At 45.9% G+C, this 23,886-nt stretch overlaps 1 long non-coding RNA gene across 1 annotated transcript; it reads left to right on the top strand.

Annotated features, from left to right (window-relative positions):
• The first annotated feature begins 16,338 nt into the window (after positions 1 to 16,338).
• Positions 16,339 to 21,368, top strand: LOC308057332. Its single transcript, XR_013925222.1, has 3 exons — positions 16,339 to 16,368; positions 21,078 to 21,129; positions 21,351 to 21,368. It is a non-coding gene; the product is annotated as an uncharacterized lncRNA (long non-coding RNA).
• Positions 21,369 to 23,886: the final 2,518 nt, after the last annotated feature.

Genomic DNA, 23,886 nt, shown 5'->3' with positions numbered 1-23,886 from the left:
GCATTTAAGAACTTTGCAAAGGGATTTTCCTTTCTGCTTGTCTCGGGTCGTGAGTGCATGTTGTGCTTTTCTTCCTTCACTTGTGAGAATTCCCAGCAGGATTGGCTAGTTTCTGTCGGACTTTTATGTTCTTGTATGTCTGCTTCAAAGCAAGTGCAGGGTGGCATATACTGTAGGCAAAAAAAGGTGTAAATAGGAGTTTGTGCAATTATATGTTGACTTTGCATCTTAATCACAGCAGCACTGCAATGGACTGAGGATTGGTAACTAATACTTTATACAAATAATTGGTTATATAGGCTTTTAGAGTTCAAATCAATTAGATTGATGGGCGAGTATAATTGGTCTCCAAAGTGTTCCTTTATGTCAGATCAGCTAACAGTTAACAACAGTTTCCTGTCTTTGTTCCCCTTTTCCACATCTGCTTGTAACAATGATTTTTCTTTATATATACTGTTTTAGATAAGGTTGTTACATTTCTTGCAAACAGAGTATGGCCTTCGCCCCTCTCTAGGGCCTTGTGTTTCAAAGCCGATGGTCTGTCGCTTTGAGGGTAGAAGAAGAGAAATTAGGTTTGTGCTTCATTTGCTTGATCTTTTTTTTTTTTTTCCCATGGCTATATATCTCCAAAACTACGTAACACCCCTTCTGACAAAAATGCTGCTAAAGCAACCTGTGGAGTTGACTGCAGGAGCACGGCTGGGGGGTGGGTGCTAAGAGGGCTATTTGGAGGTTAAAAGTCCCCTTTTGGCTGTTTTGTTCATCCCCAGAAGCAGACTTCCATGTGACGCCGCCTATCCCGTTCTTAGCCTGTGAAGGATTTCTGGAAGAATGTAGTTCTCATCTCTTTGCAGGGCATCCTGGACTGCAGCTTGTCTCTTCTATCATCAATGGAAATCACTAGTACGTTCTTAGGTGCCATGAACCCTGGATGCATTTCGGGGCAGAACTGACCATTCATTAGTCTCCTTTCCTCATGGATCAATCAGCGTTTGCTGAGAAGCAGAGGAGTAGCTTGAAGGGTGATTGATTTATGAAGTGGCGTATTAAGCATGCCTTTGCCAGGCAATCAGAATGAAGATTCCTGCTCTGTTTTTCCCCGTGGGCCAAAAGCAATGTTTCAGCTGACCAGGGACCCCAGCGTACCATGGCTGTAGTACCAATAATGATTAAAAATAGCCCACGGCATCCTGGATATGCGGCAGCGCTGTCTTGCGTTATCCAACAGTTTCATTGTCCTTTCAATCCATTCTGCGAGTCTCCTTCACGCTGGGCAGCACAAAGCCTCTGTGCTGGCTCCCAGATATTCCTGCGCTGGAGTATTTCATCCTGTAACAAAGCCAACAGCCCTTCCTAAGCACGGTGCGGAGGAGGTAATGGGTAATACTTTGGGTGATCCATTACAGGAGGATGCACAGCAAGGAGCCTGGTGGAAAGCAAAGTGACTCCTAAGTGCAGGAGAGCTGTCTGAAGAGCCTGCGACCTGTCCCGTAGACGCTGTGGCTGGTCATTGCTCTCCATCTCCCTTTTCCTCCCCATCTGTTGTCTCACGGTGGCTTGCAATGCCCTGGGGTAGCAGATCCTTTCCTTGCGATGGGCTGCATGGGCTCGGAGGGGGCTTTGCTGGGGACTTTAGCTGTTGACAGCATCAGCTGTGGCAGCAGTGATGATTAGGGTGCCCTGAGCTTTGTTGTAGCCTGGGCAATGGTCCTGCAGAAACCCCTGTGTTGGCAGCAGTTATTTAACGGTGAGGTTTATAAACAAGCTGCTCTTAGGGCTGGAGTAACCAGCGCGATGGTTTTAATGATGTCTGAAGGTAGCTCATGAGCACTGCCTCAGAGAAACACTTAAAAATGACTGTCAGTGCCCTGTGTTTTGCTCTAGTGCTGGAAATACGAACGTGGGGACTGACAGGTGGCCTTTGTCAGAGATCCAGCACACTTTGAAGGTGATGCCATTAGCTTCCTGACAGCAAAACAGCTCAGAGCAGCGCTCCTGACTCTGATCGAGGTAGCTCTATGGGAGGTGCAGCAAAAAGCATATGGTGGGGAGGGCTGGATCCAGCCGCAGGGGACTCCTCTCGCTTTCCAGAGATCGTTAGCCTGGTGAAATGACTCCCGTCTCCGGTGGTGAAGTGGTACCAGTAGACCTTTGCATGCTGTTTGAAAAACCAGAATATGCTGGCGGTGGTGAGGCAGTTGGGTATCGTGATAGTAGCAGGAGCAAAAGAGCTGCTCAGAGGATCGATGTGGAGGTACAATGACACTCTTCTGAGTGAAGAGCTTGGCTTTCGTTGCTTGCTTGTATTTTCAGTGAAAAAGCAGCAGGACCTGACTCTTTTAGAAGAGGTGAGAGCCAGGCATAGTTTTCTGACAAACTGGGCAAATTAACTTAAACTTGCTTTCCCTGTTACCCAAATATTCTGAACCTGATTGTCATGCACTCCTAAAAAGGTTTAAAATCCAAATTCAGCAAGGAGAGAGTTACAGGGATAGAAGAAGAATATTACGGTGAGGACGAAAGGCAGCAGAGTGCTGTTTTGTTTCTCTTCAGCCGTATCCATCTGGCTACCAGCTTCCTAATATTTAGAGCAGTAATCGATGGAGGAAGGTACTGGCTGTTGAATGCTAGGAACACATTCTTCATAAAACCTGAAATTTGTTTTGAAATCGTGTTCAAGGGTTTGCTTTGATCAAGGGAAAGATATTTTAGCTCTTCTGTAAATTCCCTCTCCTCCTGCACAACAGGCCCCACAGAGGATGGCCCAGTGCTGGATTTCTTACTTTCAGATAGTTAAAAGTTACCATGATGTGCTAAGATACCGGTGTCCATAGCCATGCAGATGGATGCTGGAATAAAACACGGTGGTGTTCCTGCTGTCTCAAAAAGCATCGCTCAGGAGTGCACAGCCAAAAGCATCTGCTCTACTGCTGTATAAGAAGCCTCTCTTTTAATTTCAAGTTCAGGTGTCGCTTTGTTCAGGTTGCAGAGTGAGCTGTGTCCTGCTCATGTAAGAATGCAAGAATGAGAGAACTGACAGCCTGTAATAAGATCGTGTTGTGTAAGTAACGATAGGGCAGGTACGTCTGGCTTCAGTAAACGTGCTTTCATGGCAGCAAAGCATCCCAAACCACAGACCCATGGACATTGTCCCATCAAGTGAAATACCTAGGGCTACATTGCTGTTACAGTACAGAGATTGTTTTGTTGTGGTTTGTTTTTTTTTTTTTTTTTCCTCCAGACTTACATATTAAACAACCAAGAGTCTTAAATAAATGTCACATCTCATTTGGCACCCAGGACATGAAGCCTGCAGCTGCCCTGGGCCAACCTTGACAGCTCTGCTCTGTGTCAGTTTATCTGCCTGGCAGAAAGACCTGCTGCTCCCTCCTGACTTGCTGGCATCTGCACGCTCTGTCTGTACCGGGAGGTTTGTGGGTTTACACAGTCAGCACGATGCCAGATCCTTCTCTCTGAGGTAGAAGGCGCTCCGGCAAAGCCCTCCAGCCTTCAGAAGCGTCCTCGGTGCCTGCAGCCGGGAGTGTAAGTGCTCTCCAGGAGAGCAGCAGTAGGGGATGCTCAGCAAAGCGTGTAGAAGCAGGCAGTGCATGTGCTTTCTCCTTCGTGGGCCTTGGAGGTAGCATTTTTCTGTGCTGGAGGCTTTATTCACGTCTTTGTTTAATCACTTCTGATGGTTTTACCTTCCAAGCCTTTGTCCAGTTGCTTTGTGGATTTATAGCGGTGAGCGTCTGTAGGCAGCTATGGCAGCATGTTCCAAAGGAAGGAATATTCCTTGGAAAAGTACTAGTACTACTTTTCTCTAATTTTGACTAATACTATTTCAGGCCCTCGGGTTCCTGTTTTATGACAAATGCTGACAATTTTTTCCTTGTTCACTTTCTCCCAGGCCATTCATACTTTTACAAACCTACCTATCCCCTATATCATTTCTAGGTTGAGGAATCCCCTGTTCAGTCTTTGTATAGAAGCTGCTCTGTACTTCGTAGAAGGGCAGAAAGAATGATTACATTTCAAAGGCTTCAGCTTGGTTTTTAAGATCAGAACTATACCCATTGTTTCAAGACCCACCTGTCCATGGGCCTAGACAGGGAGATCATGATAGTTTTCGTGGAGTTTATTTTGCAGTAGTTAGTTGTCTCGTAGAGCATTTTTCATGTCATGTTTCCATGAACCTGAGTTGTACATGCTCAAAGCACTGTGCATGTCTCCCCGTTCTTGGGTCCTGCTTCCTCTGCTTGCCAACGTATGCCGAGGATTCAGCGGAGGGGGAAGGCAAGGCTTATAAAGCACGCCTGCCTCTGTAACGCTTCTGAACCTCGGTTCTTTTTGTACGCTGAGTTGTCTGTTATAGAAAGCAGGCTGTCCAGTCATTGGAGACGTTGCTGTTTCTCGCAACATAACTCATGTCTGGCCACGAATCCCTCCCACTCCTCCTGGGCTCCCTTAAGAGCAGAGAAGTTGAGGTTATACAGGCACGAAGGCTGAACTCTCCATGTGTGGAGGTGAAGGAATGGCTGCAGAGATCTGTTTGAAGGGTGATTCATTCCCCAACCTCCCTCCAAGAGAGGGGGCTCTCTTTCTTCTGGCACGACTGTGATTCGCCGCATTGTGTCTGGCTTAGGGTTTAAGGAGTCCACCCAGAAGGCAGCCAGCTCTCCCCTGTGCTGTTGCGTGGCAGCCTTGGAAAGGCAGGTCCATCCCCTGGCTGCCTTGCTGTAACCCGTGCAGCGAGGAGAAGGCTCTGCCTCGGCAGGGGGATGCTCTCCAGGGATGGCCGGGTCGCTGCCCTTCTCAGCTGGGGCTGGCTCTGAGGCTTTAAACACGCTCCACAGAAGTGCCATTTCGATGGAGAATGTCTCGTGTTTGGGGTTTGCTTCTCACCTGGGAGACCCTCACCTGCAACAGGCAGAGTAGGCTCGGTGCTCAAGTTTGAGCTTAGTTGACTCCCGGGAGTTGCTTGGTTGGGAAGAATGAAGGTTTGGAAGCTCTGGCAGCGAGGGCGCTTTGGTGAGGGTCTCTTCTGGAGGGTGAAGGGCTGGCAGGTGCTCCAGCAAGACTCCAGGCGTTAATCGGCTGCTGTGCGCAGCCAGGGGCTCTCTCCTCTTCAGTCTGAGGTGGAAAGCAAAGGTGTGCTCACTCAGGTTGTGGGACAGCTTGGGAACACTCGGTGTAGACTTGCACGCTCGGGCATAGGCACCGACAGGCTCCAGGCAGAAGAAATGGACTTGCAGGGCTGTGATGGACAGGTTGGTGTGGGCCGTGCCCCACCGGTCTCGTTCCGACCTATCTTCACAGACCCACAGCAAGTGAGGGCACTGCTGCTCCAACACAGTGAAGTTCTCATCTGCGTCCCATCCTGCTGTGGGCTGTCACTTTGCCTGTTTCTCTTTACCTCCCTCTTCTGCCTACATGCCCCAGGCACCTTCTCTTGTTGGCAACAAGGGATCAGGAGAGACACAACCCTGGTGGCGTGCTTGCAGGAGACTCTGGGCGAGCCGTGACCGAGGTGGGGCCTCCTCAGAGTCACCTGAACAACTCAGATGCAGAATTCCCCGTGACCCGCGTGGGATGGCGACCCAAAGGCCACCTGGGCACACTGAAAACGTCTCCCTGTAGATAGTGTCACCTTGGGGATAAATCTTTACAAGCCCACCCAGAAATAAGGTGCTTAAGGTGGTGTCCAGGACATCCTTATGCTGTACACGTGCAGCTATCAGGATGTGATAAATGTATTGATCTGTGGAACTGCTAATATAGCTAAAGGCTGTGACACTGCTGTTCCTTGTGGCTTCCTCTGTTCCTTGTACTCCCATCAGCAAGGGTGATGAGCAAAGTCTCCCTTTTGCTTTATTCCAGGTGAAGATATTCATGCAAGCCTTCATGGAGCAGCTGAAGATGTCAACATCAGGCTAGACAGGAACTCTGTGACAGCTGGGAAGACCTACATCACGCTGTCAAACCACAAATCCATCGTCATCCACAATCGGAGTAAAGTCATAGCCCACTCCAGTGGAAGGCTTTTGTTAGTCAAGAAGAGGAGGATCAGGAGAAGCTGAGGTTCGCTGGGAAGATTCCTTTCAGTATCACACACTGCCCAAGGGTAAAACTAATGTACAGCCTCAGAGGGAAGTTGGTGCTTTTTTGAATGGCATAGGACAAGTAAACCATCCACGACATCAGGGTGTCCCCCCTGGGCTTCAGGGTGATGGAGCTCGGTGCTTCCCATTCTGGTTCCATCCATGTTCCAGCTGATGTTTTGGGGAGGAAAGGTTGATTGCAATGGCTGCATTTCCTCGGAGAGCAAATTCCCGTCTGTGGGAGCCCTAAATCAGTGAGGCCTGGTCCCTGGGCTCGCAGGGGGTCTGTGAGGCTGAGGAAAGTGTCGGCACTCCTTACCCGGGACGGCGTTGAGCAGTAGCACCTAACAGCTGCAGGCAGCGTACCTGCTGTGATATTCACTGCAGTTTCTTCCCCTCCAGCTCTTGTAGGACAGCAACCTCCTTCAGCCTGCTTTTGCAGTAATGCGCAGGGCAGGGTGCTTTGCTGGCCCCGAACGTTGAGGCCATCCGGCTGTAGGATGCTGAATTGCCTCGCGCTGTCCCGGCTTCCAGCACAACGAGGTATCCCTGCCCCTTCTCCGGGGCTGAGGAGAGTTTGGAGGTCAGGGACAGGACTTGGAAGTGCCTTTGGGCGTCAGCACCTGTGTCTTCACGGTGCTGAGAGGTGGGGCAGGCTCTCCAAAGGGTGTCTCTGAAGCTTTGAAATTCCGTTTGGGGCAGCAAGGAAACGCTTCTGGCCCAGGGGGAGGCACTGGAAACGACACTTTAAAGCTGGGGTGATTTAGGGAGTCCTTGTGTGACTTTTCAGAGTTGGACGGCTGTAGGTGTATAGGAGTTAGTCTGAACCCAGAGCTGATCAGGAAACTGCCTTCAACTGGAGCACTTTTTAAGGACTTCTGAGCAAATAAAGTTCAATGTAATTAGGTCAGAAATGCCTTGAAGGCCAAACCTAGTTTCCCACTGTTCTCTGTTTTTAATTGCACAGTGCATGACTCCTCTGCAAGATCAGTGTGTTAATAGAAAAAGTCTGTAGTTACAGAAAAAGTTTGTAGTCCCTGCATGCACAGGCTATCTGCCCTGGCTGAAACCTGACAGGATAACAAACGGTGATTGCTTCAGGCAGCTTCCCTATGCAGATGTCCCCGGAACCCCTTTGGAAGAGTAACCCGGAGAGGGTGCTTCAGGGACACCACAGGCACTTCCAAAGCACGGAACTAATGAGCAGGACATGCACGGGAGAGTCTGTGTTTAGTAGCCACCTTATAGCTTGAAGTGAGCTTTCCAAATCCATTTTCCTCCTGCCTAACCCAACTGGAAGAGTGAGTTCCACCGCATTTTTTTGTGATGTACTGAATGTATTCTTTTTTAAAAGCAGGTGCCACCTTCTTGGCTTTGCGTCACGCTTTGTGCTGTCCCCTTTTTCTATGTACAAGAAACCCCACTGAAGACAGAGCGTTGATGGTTCTATTCAGCTGCAGGGGAACTGCCATGGCGGCTGTAAGAGAGGGGCAGGGCCGGGCGCAGGCCGGGGGGTTTATCCGTTCTGAGCCCCTCGACCCCTGCTGTGCGTATCTGACAGCCCTGCCTCGCTCACAGCCGCTGTCCCAGAGGGAACAAAGCCCAGGAGAGAAAGTTCTCTGTCGGCTCAGGGGAAGCACCATGCAGGGGTGCAGCACCCTCGTGTTGCAGCCAAAGTGATAAACGGGCCTTGCTTAGCGCAGCTCTCCGTGCAAAAACCTCCGTGGCTGCAAGGATCTCAAGCCTCGACTCTGAGCGCTCGATGGAGCTCCCTCCCAGCCAGCCGAGATTCCCGACCGTCCTGACGTGGCGCTTTCCCTCCCAGCAGCGCCCATGCCCATTGAGTGCCTTTCGCTTGCAGCCGGCTGTAATGTCGGCATCAACCCTGCACTCCAGTTTTTTGCCTCTCTGAGTGTTGCTCACTAGGATAGCCCCGAGAGTGACACCCCCTCACCCCCACCCCCCCACCCCCAACCCCCGTGCCGGCTGCCCCCATTGTGTCCATAGGGATAGCGGTTTGCCTGCGGGCATGGTGGGATGGTGTTTCTTCCAGGAACCACATGGATGGCAGGGTGAGCCCTGGGGGGGCTTGCGCCGCCCGGGCTCACAGCTGGGGAGGCGGATTCCCCGCTCGCAGGGGCTGGGGGCGAGGGGAAGTGTTTTAGGGACGGACCGTGGGGGCCGGAGGGAGGGGTTTGAGGGACGGACGCCGAGGAAGGCCTCCTGCCTGCAGCGATGGCTCAGGCCCAGGGCAGGGCTCTTCTCTGGATGCCACGGGGTCGGTTGCAAAGGAGCAGGCTGCCCCATGCAGGGAGCAGGTGCGTGCCGGGGCTGCCAGGGGCCCTGCCTGCCTGTTCCCAGCCCAGCCCCAGCTGGGGCCAGCCCTGCGCTGCAGCCCTGGGGCCGAGGCGCACGGAGCCGGGCATTGCTGAGGGTGCTGCACCCTGACGGGCCCCGCCGCCAGCTGCCGGCTGCCCTGGGCTGCCCCTCGCTCTCCCCAGCTCTGCCTGCTGCCAGTGCCGGGGGCACCGCCACGGGGCTTGCCCCCTGCCCACAGCTGCCCTGACCCACATCTGCAGCTGTACGTGGTGCCCACATCGCACAGCTGGGGCGGGGGTGGCAGGTCTCTCTGGTGGCAGCCTGGGACTGGGGGCAAAGCCAAGCCCATCCCTCGCTTGTGATCTTTGTCCCCAGGGAGAGCCAGTGCAGACGTGTGCTGCGCTGGAGAGTGTCCCGCGGGGAGGTGACGGCCGACTGCAGAGCAGCACTGAGACCCGCGCGACAGCAATGGCAGCCGGTGGCCACAGAGCAGCCCAGGGGAGCTGGTTCCCTCGACGGGCCCCAAAGCAGCCTTCCTCAGCCCCAGCTTTTGGTGACGTGTGGAGCAGCGCAGGGATGTCTCTCAGGCTTCCAGGCCTGAGGAGGCTTTCCTCCCCAGGGGCACTGTTAGAAATCCTGCTCCCAGGATTAAAGCACCCCTCCCCCCATGGATCCGAGGCTGTGTATCCAGCCCCCTGGAGCTGGGTACAGGTGCCCTGAGCGGTCTCTCAGGGAGGATGGGGCCACCTGCCTGGTGGCTCTGACACAGAAATGATGAGCTGAAGCCCTGTGATGGTGGCTGGCCGGCTCAAAGCCTCCGAGTGCCTCAGCCTCTGTCCCCAGGAGCGTTTATCCCAGGCACTGTTTCAGGGTGTGAAGATGGGTGCCGGTGATGTCCTGGTGCCTCCGTCTGGCTCCCACTTCAAGGTTGTGATGCCTGAGGTCAGGGACCACCTGAAGGCCTTGGCAGAGATCTCAAGGGACTTTGTGTTCCATCTAGTGTTGCCTTAGGGCTACAATGTGCTGTGGTTTGGGGGCAACAAGGTTATGGTATGCCAGAGGTCAGGCCAGTTCGTGTCAAAGTGTGTTATTGTTATGGACAGAATCTGGGTTTGTTGGCCCTGCGTTCCTGGGGTTATGGCATTTTTATCTTATCTTGTGAACTGTGTGGTGGGTTTCTTTGTGGAGAGTGCCTTTTTTCACCTCTGTTGCCTTTGTGGGGTTTGGATGGGTGCCTTTGGTTTGTGTACAGAGTTTCTTCTGGTTGTTTTTCTGCTGTACTGTTGGATGGTGGTGTTTTTTCTGTCTTGAAACCATCGTTGCTGGTCTAATATATCTCCTGCAGGTCAGGCAGTGTCACTTCTGGTGTGGTCTGACTCATTTCTGGTGAGTTGGTAGGTAGGTATGGAGGACTTGTGGTCCCTCCATGGAGAATGACTGCTAGAGGACTAAGAGGCAGATCTGTGGAGGGGTGAGAGGACTGCTGGCCCATAAGTAGTGACTGTCAGAGGACTAAGTGTACTTGAATTTACGTGGGCTTCCAAATTCATGGTTGTTTCTCCTGCCTTGCGGAAGAGCCATGGGAAGTCACCAGCCACACGGAAGGACAAGGGGTTTCCCAAGGCTACGTGGCTTTTTGGGGTTTTCTTTTGAGTAAGAAAGTCTTGTCTCTACATGAGCGCAACTGTGAACGGTCAATTTTGCTGACTTTAGAGAGCAGGGAGCTGCACTTTTCTGATGTGCCTCACATGGCTGTAAGGACAGAGTGAGAACCAGCAAGAGGATTCCTTCCTGTCACCTTCTCCAGGGGAACAGTGCTGCACTTTCACAAGGTGAGCTCTGGTTCTGCATGAGTGCACAAGTTTTTGGTCAATTTTCTCACCACAGGAAGCAGAGAGCCGAACTTTTGCTCTGTGCCTCATCACATGGCTTCCAGGTCAGGGTGAGAAACAGCCAGAGAATTCCTCCCTGTCACCTTCTCCAGGGGAGCACTGCTGCACTTTGTCAAGGTGAGTTTTTTTGGGCTGTACATGATTGCCAATGAAAAGAGGTCAGTTTTCTCACCACACAAAGCAGGGAGAAGAACTTTTGCTCAGTGCCTGACAGGGCTACCAGGGCAGGGTGAGAAGCAGCAAGAGAATTCCTTCCTGGAACCTTCTCCAGGGGAGCCGTGCTGCCCTTTCCCAAAATGTATTTTTTTGGCTCTGCATGAGTGCAAAAGCTTTTGGTCAATTTTTCACCACAGAAAGCAGGGAGCAGAACTTTTATGATGTGCGTCATATGTCTGCCAGGGCAGGTTGAGAAGCAGCAAGAGGATTCCTTTCTGGCACCTTCTCCAGGGGAATTTCCCAGTTCCCGAGAGACTGCTGGTGCCGGCTGCAAGGGTGCTCCCAGACAAAGGGTGGTCCTGTGTGATGCTGGGGTTGGAATTGGTGATGTCTCCTTTCCTTAGTCTCGTTAAGGCTTTGCAGTGACAATTTGGTGCTTCGCTCCTATTGCTCCTTTATCAAATCGCTCACAATAGCTACTGCTGTTTCCTTTCATCATATTGCATGCTATTGTCCTTTATTATAATACAAGAAACTACCTTGGATATGTTTCAATGATTGATGTATTTGATCGATTTGATGTGGAGTTCATCTTTGCTGGGTATCCAGTCAGTCAGCAAGACATAATTTGGTGTAGTGGGCAGCATATGAAGCAAAAGTGTCTTTATTTAGGAAAAAAAAAAATGTTCCTCAACTTGCTATTGTCAGGTGGGAACCATTTCCTTATGGTGTTTGGGCCAGAGTGGTCTGGTGGTGCTGGGCAGTTGGGCCATGCCAGGGACAGAGGGACGGGGGCAGGGGAGGGGGCGGGGGAAGGGGTTTAGGGACGGACGGGTGGGAATTGATGAAGGATTTTAGGGATGGACCGGGGTGTGGGGGTGTTTGTGGGTATGGGGGGGGTGGTGGGGGTGTGTGTGTGCCCCACCCCGCAGCTCCCCTCGACTGCTTCCTCCTCACCAGCACCTGCTCAGCACCCCAGAGGGGCTTCCCGGAGAGTTCCCGGAGAGCCGGGGAAGGGGCTGTCCTGCACCGCCCCTCCAGACGGGCGCCGCGCAGGCAGACCCCCGAGCCCCGCCAAGGGAGGGCAGCGCCGCTGGCCGCCCCCCTCCCGCCGCGTCTCCTCACCTGCGCCCCGCGCCTCGCGCAGCCAGCGACCCCGACCGCCGCTGCCACGCGCGCACAGCTGGCGGGAAGAGGGGCCCCTCGGCCTCGTGCCCAGCACAGGCTTCGCTGCAGGCCTACGAGAGGTAAAGCCGGTCCCGGGGCACCATCCTGGTGAAGAAGAGAGAAGTGCGTGACCTGCCAACACAGGGGTGGCCCCGCCCCCATGTGCCCTTTGGTCGGTTGCTATGGGAACGAGTCGGGCTGTTCCCCTGGCAACCGGCTGACAAAGGGCACACAGGGGAGGGACCACCCGTATGTTGGGAGGTCACACACTTCTCTTCTTGACCACGATGGCGGCAGGCCCCTCGGCCTCGTGCCCAGCACAGGCTTAGCTGCGGGCCTACTAGAGGTAAAGCCAGCTTGGGGTGTCCCCCTTTCCAAGAGGCTTCTTAGGTTGCACATCCTCTGCCTTCCTAACGAGGAGCTCTGGTTTTGATGCCCACTGTGCTGTCAGGAAAAATCCCCCCTGAGTTTCTGTGTGGTTCAGCAAGAGAACAGGGCAGCAGACTGGCCCTGTAGGCGCTTCTCAAGAGGCCGGCTGGAAAAGTGCTCAGGAAACACGTCATTTGCCTTCCTGGAGGGACTTGTGTGCATCTTGAGTGGTGCTGGTAACAGTGTTGCCTCCTCTGTCTCTTCCAGTGGCATACCCGGATTGTGTGTGTGCGTGGGAAGTCGACGATGAGCTCGGTGGCAGTTTTGAGCCAGGAGAGCTTTGCCAAACACCGCAGTGGCTTGACGCAGCAGCAGGTGAAAGGTGAGAAGACACAGCTGAGTTCCTGTGATGTGCCTCTAAGTAGAGACTGCGCAGGCAAGGTTCCTTGCTCTTAGCCAAGCTCGCTCCATGCCTCCGGCTCCCGCTAAGTGTCCAGGCACGGCGTTCGCCATTCCTAGGCTGGCGGCCTGCCAGACTCTGGCTTTCCACCAACAGGAGCACATCGGTGGTGCTGCACAGTGCAGGGCCAGGCGGAGGCAAGCCTCAGATCTTCACAGAGCTCTGGCTAGCAACGCTGTCAGCCGTGGGGCAGGGCATGTGCAAGCAGGGGTCATTGGGCTGCAAGAGAGCCTCGTGGGATCAGTGTGCTGGATTGTCACCTCCTCCTTTGCTCAGCCAGGTGCTGGGGAAAGTCGGTATAACCGTATTGGCTGACTCACTGATGGGTCTCGGCACCCATTCTCCAGCTGCGAGCTGGCCCGCTTGGCACAGCCCAGTGCCCAGCTGAGTCGAACATAAGCTACAGGCTTTCCCTGGACTCTGCCCCAACTAGAGTGCTTCTGCTTCTCTCTGCCTTCTTCCTGGGCATGTGTTCGTCCTGTCCCCTTCTGACCTACAGCCTTGCTGTGTCCCTTTGATTTCTTTCTCCTTGGCCTGTTGTCCCCTGATGAAGCTTAAACTTAAGACATAAACTTAAGACTTAAGCTCAGACTAAACCCTAAGACTTAATCCTAATACCTAACCCTAAGACTTAAACTTAAGACTTAACCCTTAGATATAACCCCAAAACTCCATCTGTAAGACTTTAAACTTAAGACTTAACCTTCAGATATAACCCTGAGACTTAACCCTAAGACTTAACCTTAATATTAACCCTAAGACCTAAGGCTAAGAAATAACCCTGAGACTGAACCCCGAGACCAAGCCCTGAGACCGAACCCTGAGACTGAACCCTGAGTCTTAACCCTGAGTCTTAACCATAAGAATTAACCTTAAGATTTAACACTAAGACTTAACTCAAAGACTCAACATTAAGACTTAACCTAAAGGCTTAAGCATAAAACTTAACCCTAAGACTTAACACTAAGAGTTATCATTGACACATAACCCTGTATTAACCTAAAGACCTAACCCTGAGACTTAACACTAAGACCTTACCTTAAGCCTTAACCTTAAGACTTAACTTTAAGACTTAACCCTAAGACTCAACCTCTAAGACTTAACCCTAAGACTCAACCTTAAGAATAACCCATAGGGTTTAACCCTAAGACTTAACCCTAAGATTCATCCATAAGATTTAACCCTGAGACGTAACTCTAAGACTTAACCATATGACTTAACTCAAGACTCAACATTAAGACTTTAGGTAAAGGCTTAACCGTAAAACTTAACCCTAAGACTTAACTTTAAGACTTAACCCTAAGACTTATCATTGATACTTAACCCTGTCTTAACCTAACGACCTAACTCTGAGACTTAACCCTAAGACTCTACCTTAAGCCTTAATCTTAAGTCTTAACTCTAAGACTTAAGCCTAAGACGTAACTCTAAGACTCAACCTTAAGACTTAAACTTAAGACAACTCTAAAACTTAATCTAAAGTCTTATCCCTAAAACTTAACACTAAAACTTAAACCTAAGACTCAACCTTTAGACTTAACCATAAGCCTTAACCCTAAGACTCAGCTTTAAGACCTAACCTTGAGACATAACTAAGGATTTAACTTTAAGACTTAACCCTAAATCTTAATCTTGAGACTTAACCCTAAGTCTTAACTAAACAACCTAACCCTAAGACTTAACCCTAAGAATCAACCGTAAGACTTAACCCTAGGACTTTACCCTAAGACTTAACCCTAAGTCTTAACCCTAAGACTTAACCCTAAGACTCAACTTTGAGACTTAACTCTAAGACTCATCCTTAAGAGTTAACCTTAAGAATTAACCTGAAGACTTAACCCTAAGACTCAACCTTAAGAATTAACCTTAAGACTGAACCCTAAGACTTAACCTTAAGACTTAAGACCAGCAGGCCAGGGATGGTTTGCATGGTTTCCATATGTTATTCTCAGGACTCTGTCTTTGCTGCTCGAAAGCCTCAAGTGCCCTCTTTAGCTCACCGGTGCAACAGCCATGGCAATTTCAAAAGACCCGCAGTGAGACACCCTGGCTAATGGGGCAACCAACTGGAAATCCTTCAGCTGCTTCTGCGGTAGGCAAAGGGAAATTAACTGAGTCATCCATGCAAAGCCCTTTCTTTTTTGTTGAGTTGGCTATGAAATGTAGCATTTTTACCACTGCTGGAACACTTTCAACAAGTCACAGTAGGATTTTGGACTATAGACATATTGTGCTTCCCCAAAGGTACCTGGACAGTGGGCAAGTGGGGCGTACAGGTGCAAGCCAAGGGATGGGCAGAGGGGAACGGGAGAGGAGGAGGGACAGCTGGAGAAGCACAAGAGCAGAGCACTGCTCCAAAAATGATCAGCAGAGGAAGAATAATGGCTGCTGTTATTATTTAACATCATTACATCCCAACAGTTGAGGTCCACAGCATCCATAAAGTGTCACAAGAAGCTTCCTCCTAGTAATATTTTTCCCCAAAAGGAAATTGACCTCATCTGGAGCAAAATGCACAAACCAAACCACAGCGCTGTCCACAAACAGCCAATAAGAGTGACTGCACCTCAGCACTTCAAAGAGAGGGAAAAAAAGGCTGTAAGAATTATAACAAAAAGAATAAACACATCTTGTCCTAGTGAGCAAGAGAACTAGCTCCTCAGATACACTAACAAATCAATGTATGTGCACAAAGCAGGATGTGTCTGAAATGAGGAGAGATTCCACTGCAGTTTGGAAACTGAGATGGTTTCTCACACACACACACACACACACACACACACACACGACTTCCACACACAGTCTTGGTCAGGATACTATAAACAGGGGTTTACTTTCTCACAAAAAATACCACTGGACTCTTCATTGATGAAGAGGAAGATGACAGGTCTGTTATCTCTGCCGGAAGATAGCACTTCCTACAGCCTACAGTTTCTCCTGGCACTACGACGTGACATCGGGTTCAGCAAGAGAAAGTGCCAAATCTTGAATCATTAGACCTGCTCAAAAGAGAAATAACAAAAGCTTTAAAATCAGGCCAGTACTAAATCCTCCTTCCTATGCAGAATTGGGGTGTGCACTTCCAGCCCCCCCCCAGAAACAGAGGGGTTTCTTAAAAAGCCACCGTCTGTCTAAACCTGCACACAGCATTGATGTGTATCTATCTCACATTCACACATTCACTTCTCTCCCACTGAGATAATTTATTATCACGGGAGCACTTTCCCATAAGCATGTGGACACGTGACCAGAACTGCACTTGGCATGCTGATGCATTAAAACAATTGGGGAATTTTTTTTTCCACTTTCACTGTAAGTGCCATCTTGCGATACCAAAACTTGTGCTACAGTCCTTCCCCTTCAGCAAGGGGAATATGAAAAGAAGGGCCGAGCCCCATGTGCCCATCTAATACCCCTGCAGCTTCTCCCAAAGGAGCTGCCTTGCCATGGTTTCAGGCCACACCTGTGCCTGGTTGCTCATCGCTGCACAAGTCAGGGAGATGGTTAAGTCCTGGAGACAACTTTCACGGTTAAGTCTTAAGGTTAAATCTTAATCTTAAGTCTCAGCATTAAGCCTTAGGGTTAAGTCTCAAAGGTTAAGTCTTAAATTTAATGCCCAATATTAAGTCTTAGGGTTTAGTCTAAAGGTTAAGTCTTAAGGTTAAATCTCAGGGTTAAGTCTCAGGGGTAAGTCTCAAGATTATGTCGTAGGGTTAAGTCTTAGGTTTAAGTATTGAGGTTAAGTCTTAAGTTGACTTCTTATGGATTGAGTCTTACGGTTAAGTCTTAAGGTTCAATCTTAAGGTTAAGTTCTAGCGTTAAATCTTAAGGTTAACTCTTATGGTTCAGTCTTTACGTTAAGTCTTAAGGTTGAGCCTTATGGTTAAGTCTTAGGGCTAAGTCTTAAGTTTGAATCTTAGGGTTAAGTCTTATGGTTAAGTATTAAGATTAATTCTGAAGGTTAAATCTTAGGATTAAGTCTTGGGGTTCAGTCTTAGGGTTAATCTTAAGGTTAAATCTTAAGGTAAAATCTTGGGGTTAAGTTTTACGGTTAAGTCATAGGGTTACGTCTTAAGGTTAAGTCTCAAGGATAAGTCTCAGGGATATGTCTTAGGCTCAAGTCATAGCGTTAAGTCTGTAAAGGTTAAGTCTTAGGTTTAAGTCTCAGTGTGAAGTCTTTAATATAAGTCTTAGGGTTAAATCTTAGGCTGAGGTGTTAAGATAAATCTTAGGTTTAAGTATCAGGGTAAATTCTCAGTGTTAAGTCTTAGGTTTAGTTCTCAAGGTTAAGTCTTAAATTTAAGTATTACGTTTAAGATGTAAGGTTAAATCTTAGAGGTTAAATCTTAAGGTTAAGACTTAGGGTTAAGTCTTAGAGTTAAGTCTCAGTCTTAAGTCTTAGATATAATTCATAGAGTTAAATGTTAGGGTTAAGTCTTAGGGTTAAGTGTGATGGTTACTTCTTAAGGTTAAGTCTTAAGGTTAACTCTTAGGGTTAATTCTTAGGGTTAAGTCTCAGGGTTAAGTCTTACAATTAAGTCTTAATGTTAACTCTTAGGGATAAGTGTCAGTGTTAAGTCTTAGGGATAAGTCTTTGGGTTAAGACTTAAAATATAACTCTTAAGGTTAAGTCTTAGTTTTAAGCTTTATGATTAAGTTTTAAGGTTAAGTCTTAGGGTTAAGTTTTAGGATTAAGTCTTAAGGTTAAGTCTCAGGGTTGAGATTCAAACTTGAGTCTTACGGTTAAGTCTTAATGGTACATCTTCAAGTTAAGTCTTAGCATTAAGACTTAGGGTTAAATCCCAGGGTTAAATTTCAAGGTAAAGTCTCAAGGTTAAGTCTCAGGGTTACGTGGTAAGGTTGTGTCTTAGGATTCAGTCTTAGGGTTAAGTTTTGACGTTAAACTTTAGGTTAAGTCTTAGGGTTAAGTCTCAGGTTTAAGTCTCAGGATTATGTCTTAGGGTTAAGTCTTAATGTGAAGTCTTAAATTGAAGTCTTAAGCTTAAGTCTTAGGGTTAAGCCTTAAGGTTAAGTGTCGGGGTTAATTCCTAAAGGTTAAGTCTTAAGTTTACATCTCATCGATTGAGTCTTAGGGTTAAGTCTTCATTTTAAGTCTTAGGGTTAAGTCTTAGAGTACAATCTTGAGGATAAGTCTTATGGTTAAGTCTCAGGGTTAAGTCTTAAGGTTGAGCCTTAAGGTTAAGTCTTAGGGTTAAGCCTTAGAGTTATGTCTTGGGGATAGGTCTTAGGGCTAAGTCTCAGGATTAAGTATCAAGGTTAAAGCTCAAGGATATGTCTCAGGGCTACGTTTTAGGGCTAAGTCTTAAGGTTAAATCTTAGCTTTAAGTCTCAGTTTTAAGTTTTAGGGATAAGTCTTATGGATAAATTTCACGATTAAGTCTCAGGGTTGAGTCTTAAGGTTAAAACTTAACCTTAAGTCTTAGGCTTACGGCTTAGGGTTAAATCGTAACGTTAAATCGTAGCTTTAAGTCTTAGGGTTAAGTCCAAAGTTTAAATCACAAGTTGAAGTCTTAGGGTTAACTCTTTAGAGTTAAGTCTTGGGGTGAAGTCTTAAAATTTAAGTCCTAAGGTTAACTCTTAGGGTTAAATCTGTAAGGTCAACACTTAAGGTTAACTCTTAGGGTTAAGTTTAGGGTTAAGTCTTAAGGTTACTTCTTAAAGTTAAATATTAAGGTTAAGTCTTAGGGTTATTTCTTAAGTTTAAGTCTGAGGGTTATATCTGAGCGTGAATTATTAAGTTGAAGTCTTAGAGTTAATTCTCAGGGTTAAGTCTTAAAGTTACTTCTTAAGGTTGAGACTTAGGGTTAAGTTTCAAGGTTAAGTCCGAATGTTACATCTTAAAGTTAAGCCTTAGGGTTAAATCTCAGTGTTAAGTCTCAAGGTTAGGTCTCAGGGTATAAGTCGTGAGGTTGTGTCTTAATGTTCAGTCTTATTGTTAAGTCTTAAAAGTTATATTTTAGGGTTCCGTCTTAGGGTTAAATTTTAAGGTTAAGTCTTAGGGTTAAGTCTTAAGGTGAAGTCTTATGGATTGAGTCTTAGGGCTAAGTCTAAAGTCTCATTCATAAGTTGAAGTCTTAGACTTAAGTCTTGGGGCTAAGTCTTAGGGTTAAGTCTTAAATCTTAGGTTTAAGTCTCAGTGTTGAGTCTTAGGGATAAGTCTTTGAATTAAGTCTTCCAGTTTTGTCTTAATGTTTAACCTTAAGTTTAAGTCATAGGGTTAAGTCTTAGGGTTTAGTTTTGAGTGTAAATCTTAAGGTTAAGTCTTAAGGTTAAGTCTTAATGGTACATCTTCAAGTTAAGTCTTAGCATTAAGACTTAGGGTTAAATCCCAGGGTTAAATTTCAAGGTAAAGTCTCAAGGTTAAGTCTCAGGGTTACGTGGTAAGGTTGTGTCTTAGGATTCAGTCTTAGGGTTAAGTTTTGACGTTAAACTTTAGGTTAAGTCTTAGGGTTAAGTCTCAGGTTTAAGTCTCAGGATTATGTCTTAGGGTTAAGTCTTAATGTGAAGTCTTAAATTGAAGTCTTAAGCTTAAGTCTTAGGGTTAAGCCTTAAGGTTAAGTGTCGGGGTTAATTCCTAAAGGTTAAGTCTTAAGTTTACATCTCATCGATTGAGTCTTAGGGTTAAGTCTTCATTTTAAGTCTTAGGGTTAAGTCTTAGAGTACAATCTTGAGGATAAGTCTTATGGTTAAGTCTCAGGGTTAAGTCTTAATGTTAAGTCTTAAGGTTGAGCCTTAAGGTTAAGTCTTAGGGTTAAGCCTTAGAGTTATGTCTTGGGGATAAGTCTTAGGGCTAAGTCTCAGGATTAAGTATCAAGGTTAAAGCTCAAGGATATGTCTCAGGGCTACGTTTTAGGGCTAAGTCTTAAGGTTAAATCTTAGGTTTAAGTCTCAGTTTTAAGTTTTAGGGATAAGTCTTATGGATAAATTTCACGACTAATTCTCAGGGTTGAGTCTTAAGGTTAAAACTTAACCTTAAGCCTTAGGGTTACGGCTTAGGGTTAAATTGTAATGTTAAATCGTAGCTTTAAGTCTTAGGGTTAAGTCCAAAGTTTAAATCACAAGTTGAAGTCTTAGGGTTAACTCTTTAGAGTTAAGTCTTGGGGTTGAGTCTTAGGGTTAAGTCTTAAAATTTAAGTCCTAAGGTTAACTTTTAGGGTTAAATCTGTAAGGTCAACACTTAAGGTTAACTCTTAGGGTTAAGTTTAGGGTTAAGTCTTAAGGTTACGTCTTAAAGTTAAACATTAAGGTTAAGTCTTCGGGTTATTTCTTAAGTTTAAGTCTGAGGGTTATATCTGAGCGTGAATTATTAAGTTTAAGTCTTAGAGTTAATTCTCAGGGTTAAGTCTTAAAGTTACTTCTTAAGGTTGAGACTTAGGGTTAAGTTTCAAGGTTAAGTCCGAATGTTACATCTTAAAGTTAAGTCTTAGGGTTAAATCTCAGTGTTAAGTCTCAAGGTTAGGTCTCAGGGTAGAAGTCGTAAGGTTGTGTCTTAATGTTCAGTCTTATTGTTAAGTCTTCAAAGTTATATTTTAGGGTTCAGTCTTAGGGTTAAATTTTAAGGTTAAGTCTTAGGGTTAAGTCTTAAGGTGAAGTCTTATGGATTGAGTCTTAGGGTTAAGTCTAAAGTTTCATTCATAAGTCGAAGTCTTAGACTTAAGTCTTGGGGCTAAGTCTTAGGGTTAAGTCTTAAATCTTAGGTTTAAGTCTCAGTGTTGAGTCTTAGGGATAAGTCTTTGAATTAAGTCTTCAAGTTTTGTCTTAATGTTTAACCTTAAGTTTAAGTCATAGGGTTAAGTCTTAGGGTTTAGTTTTGAGTGTCAATCTTAAGGTTAAGTCTTAAGGTTAAGTCTTAATGGTACATCTTCAAGTTAAGTCTTAGCATTAAGACTTAGGGTTAAATCCCAGGGTTAAATTTCAAGGTAAAGTCTCAAGGTTAAGTCTCAGGGTTACGTGGTAAGGTTGTGTCTTTGGATTCAGTCTTAGGGTTAAGTTTTGATGTTAAACTTTAGGTTAAGTCTTAGGGTTAAGTCTCAGGTTTAAGTCTCAGGATTATGTCTTAGGGTTAAGTCTTAATGTGAAGTCTTAAATTGAAGTCTTAAGCTTAAGTCTTAGGGTTAAGCCTTAAGGTTAAGTGTCGGGGTTAATTCCTAAAGGTTAAGCCTTAAGTTTACATCTCATCGATTGAGTCTTAGGGTTAAGTCTTCATTTTAAGTCTTAGGGTTAAGTCTTAGAGTACAATCTTGAGGATAAGTCTTATGGTTAAGTCTCAGGGTTAAGTCTTAATGTTAAGTCTTAAGGTTGAGTCTTAGGGTTAAGCCTTAGAGTTATGTCTTGGGGATAAGTCTTAGGGCTAAGTCTCAGGATTAAGTATCAAGGTTAAAGCTCAAGGATATGTCTCAGGGCTACGTTTTAGGGCTAAGTCTTAAGGTTAAATCTTAGGTTTAAGTCTCAGTTTTAAGTTTTAGGGATAAGTCTTATGGATAAGTTTCACGGTTAATTCTCAGGGTTGAGTTTTAAGGTTAAGGCTTAAGGTTAAAACTTAACCTTAAGCCTTAGGGTTGAGACTTAAGATTAAGTCCTATGGCTAAATCTCAGGGTTAAGTCTCATAGTTAAGTCTTAGGGTTAAGTCTTAAAATTATGTCTTAAGTTTAAGTGTTAAACTTAAGTCTTAATGTTAAGTCTTAGGGTTTAAGTCTTAACATTAACTTTTAAATTTTAGTCTTAAGGTTAAGTCTTAACGTTAAGTCCCAAGCTTAAATCTTAAGGTTAAGTCTTAGGGTTAATATTAGGGTTAACTCTCAGGGATAAATCTCAAGGATGAGCCTTAAGGTTAAGTCTTATGGTTATGTTTTAAGGTTGAGTCTTAGGGTTAAGTCTTAAGGTTAAGTCTTAGTGTTAGGTTTTAGGGTTAAGTCATAGGGTTAAGTCGTAGCGTGAAGACTTACGGTTATGTGTTAACATTCAGACTTAGGGTTAGGTCATACCTAACGTAGGGTTAGGTAATGACTAGAAATGCAATAACCGCCATGCAATTGTACATGTTCCAGAAACACGTCTGTTCTGGCTGTTGCAAAGGCCCCAGCAATGTCCATAACTTACAGCCAATTAAATTTTTCTGTAAAAATTGTGTTAGTTTCCAATGAAGAATTTACGGGTCGTATGAAAAATGGTAAACAGCTTCTGAAGTGCTGCTTCTTTGTGTCTTGCGGATGAGTAATCCTGCAGCATTACACTGAGGCCAATAAGGTGCTCCCCTTCCATCTTCCCAAGCTGGAAACTACTCTGTACAGGATAGTATCAAAGTATATGCACATTTTAAAGTTAGGAGAAACACTCTGAGTTATTAACAACTAACGTTTTGCTCATATTACAGCAGTTATCCAGCTAGAGAGCACAAGCGTAAGGTTTAAAAACACTATTTCACAAGAAAATACATCTAAGCATACTTTAATAAGCTGGGCCGGAGAAAGAGGTGCGGAAGTGTCGCCAGTCTATTCAGAAAAATTAAACACATATTCAAGTTCTACATACAATCAGAACATAGCAAGAGTTCACCCCTACTGCTGTATGAAAGCCTGCGCTATATCCTCTGAGCGTCACTGAAAGAGCCACCTCCAAGCCAGTGGAATTTGTATTTGTTCAAAACAAAGTCCAAACCTTAAACAGCTGAAGTGTGCCTACGTTGTTAATGGGAAGAAACTAAAGTAACCAACTCCTCTTGAGATCAGTCTATCGCTCAGGATACCTCAGAGGGGGACCCTTGTCAAATGCTCACAACTGCTTAAAAGACGGAGGGTTAAGGAAGCTGTCCATTTTCAGCTCAAAAGGATCTAAAAAAAAATATTTCCATTTATTTGAGAAGGAAGTGTCACTACAGGAAACATTGTCAGTGTAGTTTATAAATTAATCAGTTAATAGCTCAGCATTTATTAAATGCACACAGGTATAGTTCATGAACGCAGTATGGTTTTTGCGCTGTCTTTCATTTACTTTCATTAGACCCCAAGTTCATGAATTTCTAGGTTAAGTTATCCTAAGAGCTTACAAAGTGATCAGATCCCGTGACCTAGAGGTCGTGTAATGCCTCACACCATTCCAGTGAAGAAAAAGCAGTTATACTTACAGATGGAAACCAAAAAAACACCACAAAGTAATGTTTGTACTATGAGGGCTATTTTGAAATGCATTGTTGCACGTAGCATTCCACCCAAGGGCCAAATGGAGATCTAGGCCATTACCAGTCAAGTATCTCCTCGAGTTACTTATTCATGTCTTAGCGGCAGAACGACAGTGTTTTCTGAGCTGAAGAAAAATGCTGCCCCTTTTCCAAATGTAAATTCAAAGTGGTGGTGTACTGAAGAGTGGCACCAAGTTCAGTGGTGCAAACCTTGAACCTGCAAGCTCTAAAAACGAGCCTACATTATCTGTACAACACACAGTCATACAAGAAATATTCTAGCCTAGTCAGTACGAAATGCAATGCGTTACTAGGCACAAATACCATTATTGACATTAGAACCGCGCAAAAGTTGGCATTGCTCAGTTTTCACTATGCTGAATCAAATACATTGGATTTACAGCATACACTGGAAAATATGTTTCTATATATATTACAAATATTATATATAAAACATTTATATTTTATATATATAAAAGAATTAGTACAAGGCTACATTTCTTAAGACTTAGGTGCAGCATGTAGAAAAAAGTTTCAGCTTGTGTCTTTACATACCTCTTTTGATGTTCTACTCGCTGGCTCAGTTTGAGTTCTAGAAGAAGAAAAAAAGATGATCAGAACTTAAAATAAAGCACTCGTAACCTACATAAAGCCGTGAAAACAGTTTATAAAACCTGAACACCAAAACACTGTGTTCCGGTAGTCTTATGAATATGAAAATTTATTTCTATACTTAAAGTGTGCTCTCCTGGTACATTCAGTGCAACTGAAATAAAACCCCAAATCTCATTCCTTCTTTGTCCCCAATTACTCTAAGATACAGAATACAGCAGTGCAAGAAGAAGTCCTCAGATATTTTCATTCTGTTCTCTAAGTCTCAAAACTATGAAGACTGTGCTACACTTTTCTGTTCTTAAATAGTCAGCCATCCAAATATGAAGGCACCTTCAGGCAATCTGTATAGCCCCACTATCACAAACAGGTACCAGATAGAGCACTTTGGTTTCTACACTCCCCTGACAAAACAAGAACAGTTGTCTGTAGAAAACTGTTTCTTTGTGGAAGCCCAAGCACTGTGTTCAGGTACCTACCATACTTAGCCTAAAGCGACTACAAATAGCAGTAGAAACATCACCTGAAAGCAGTTCCAAGGATTTTCTGTGGTCGAGGAGGCCTGTGTTAAAAAAATAAGAAAAAAAGCCTGGATTACCTGAATTTGCTTTAAG

Source organism: Falco punctatus, assembly GCF_963210335.1.
Source record: "Falco punctatus genome assembly, contig: scaffold_71, whole genome shotgun sequence".
Classification (NCBI taxonomy): domain Eukaryota; kingdom Metazoa; phylum Chordata; class Aves; order Falconiformes; family Falconidae; genus Falco; species Falco punctatus.
This window is presented reverse-complemented; position numbering and strand designations above follow the sequence as displayed.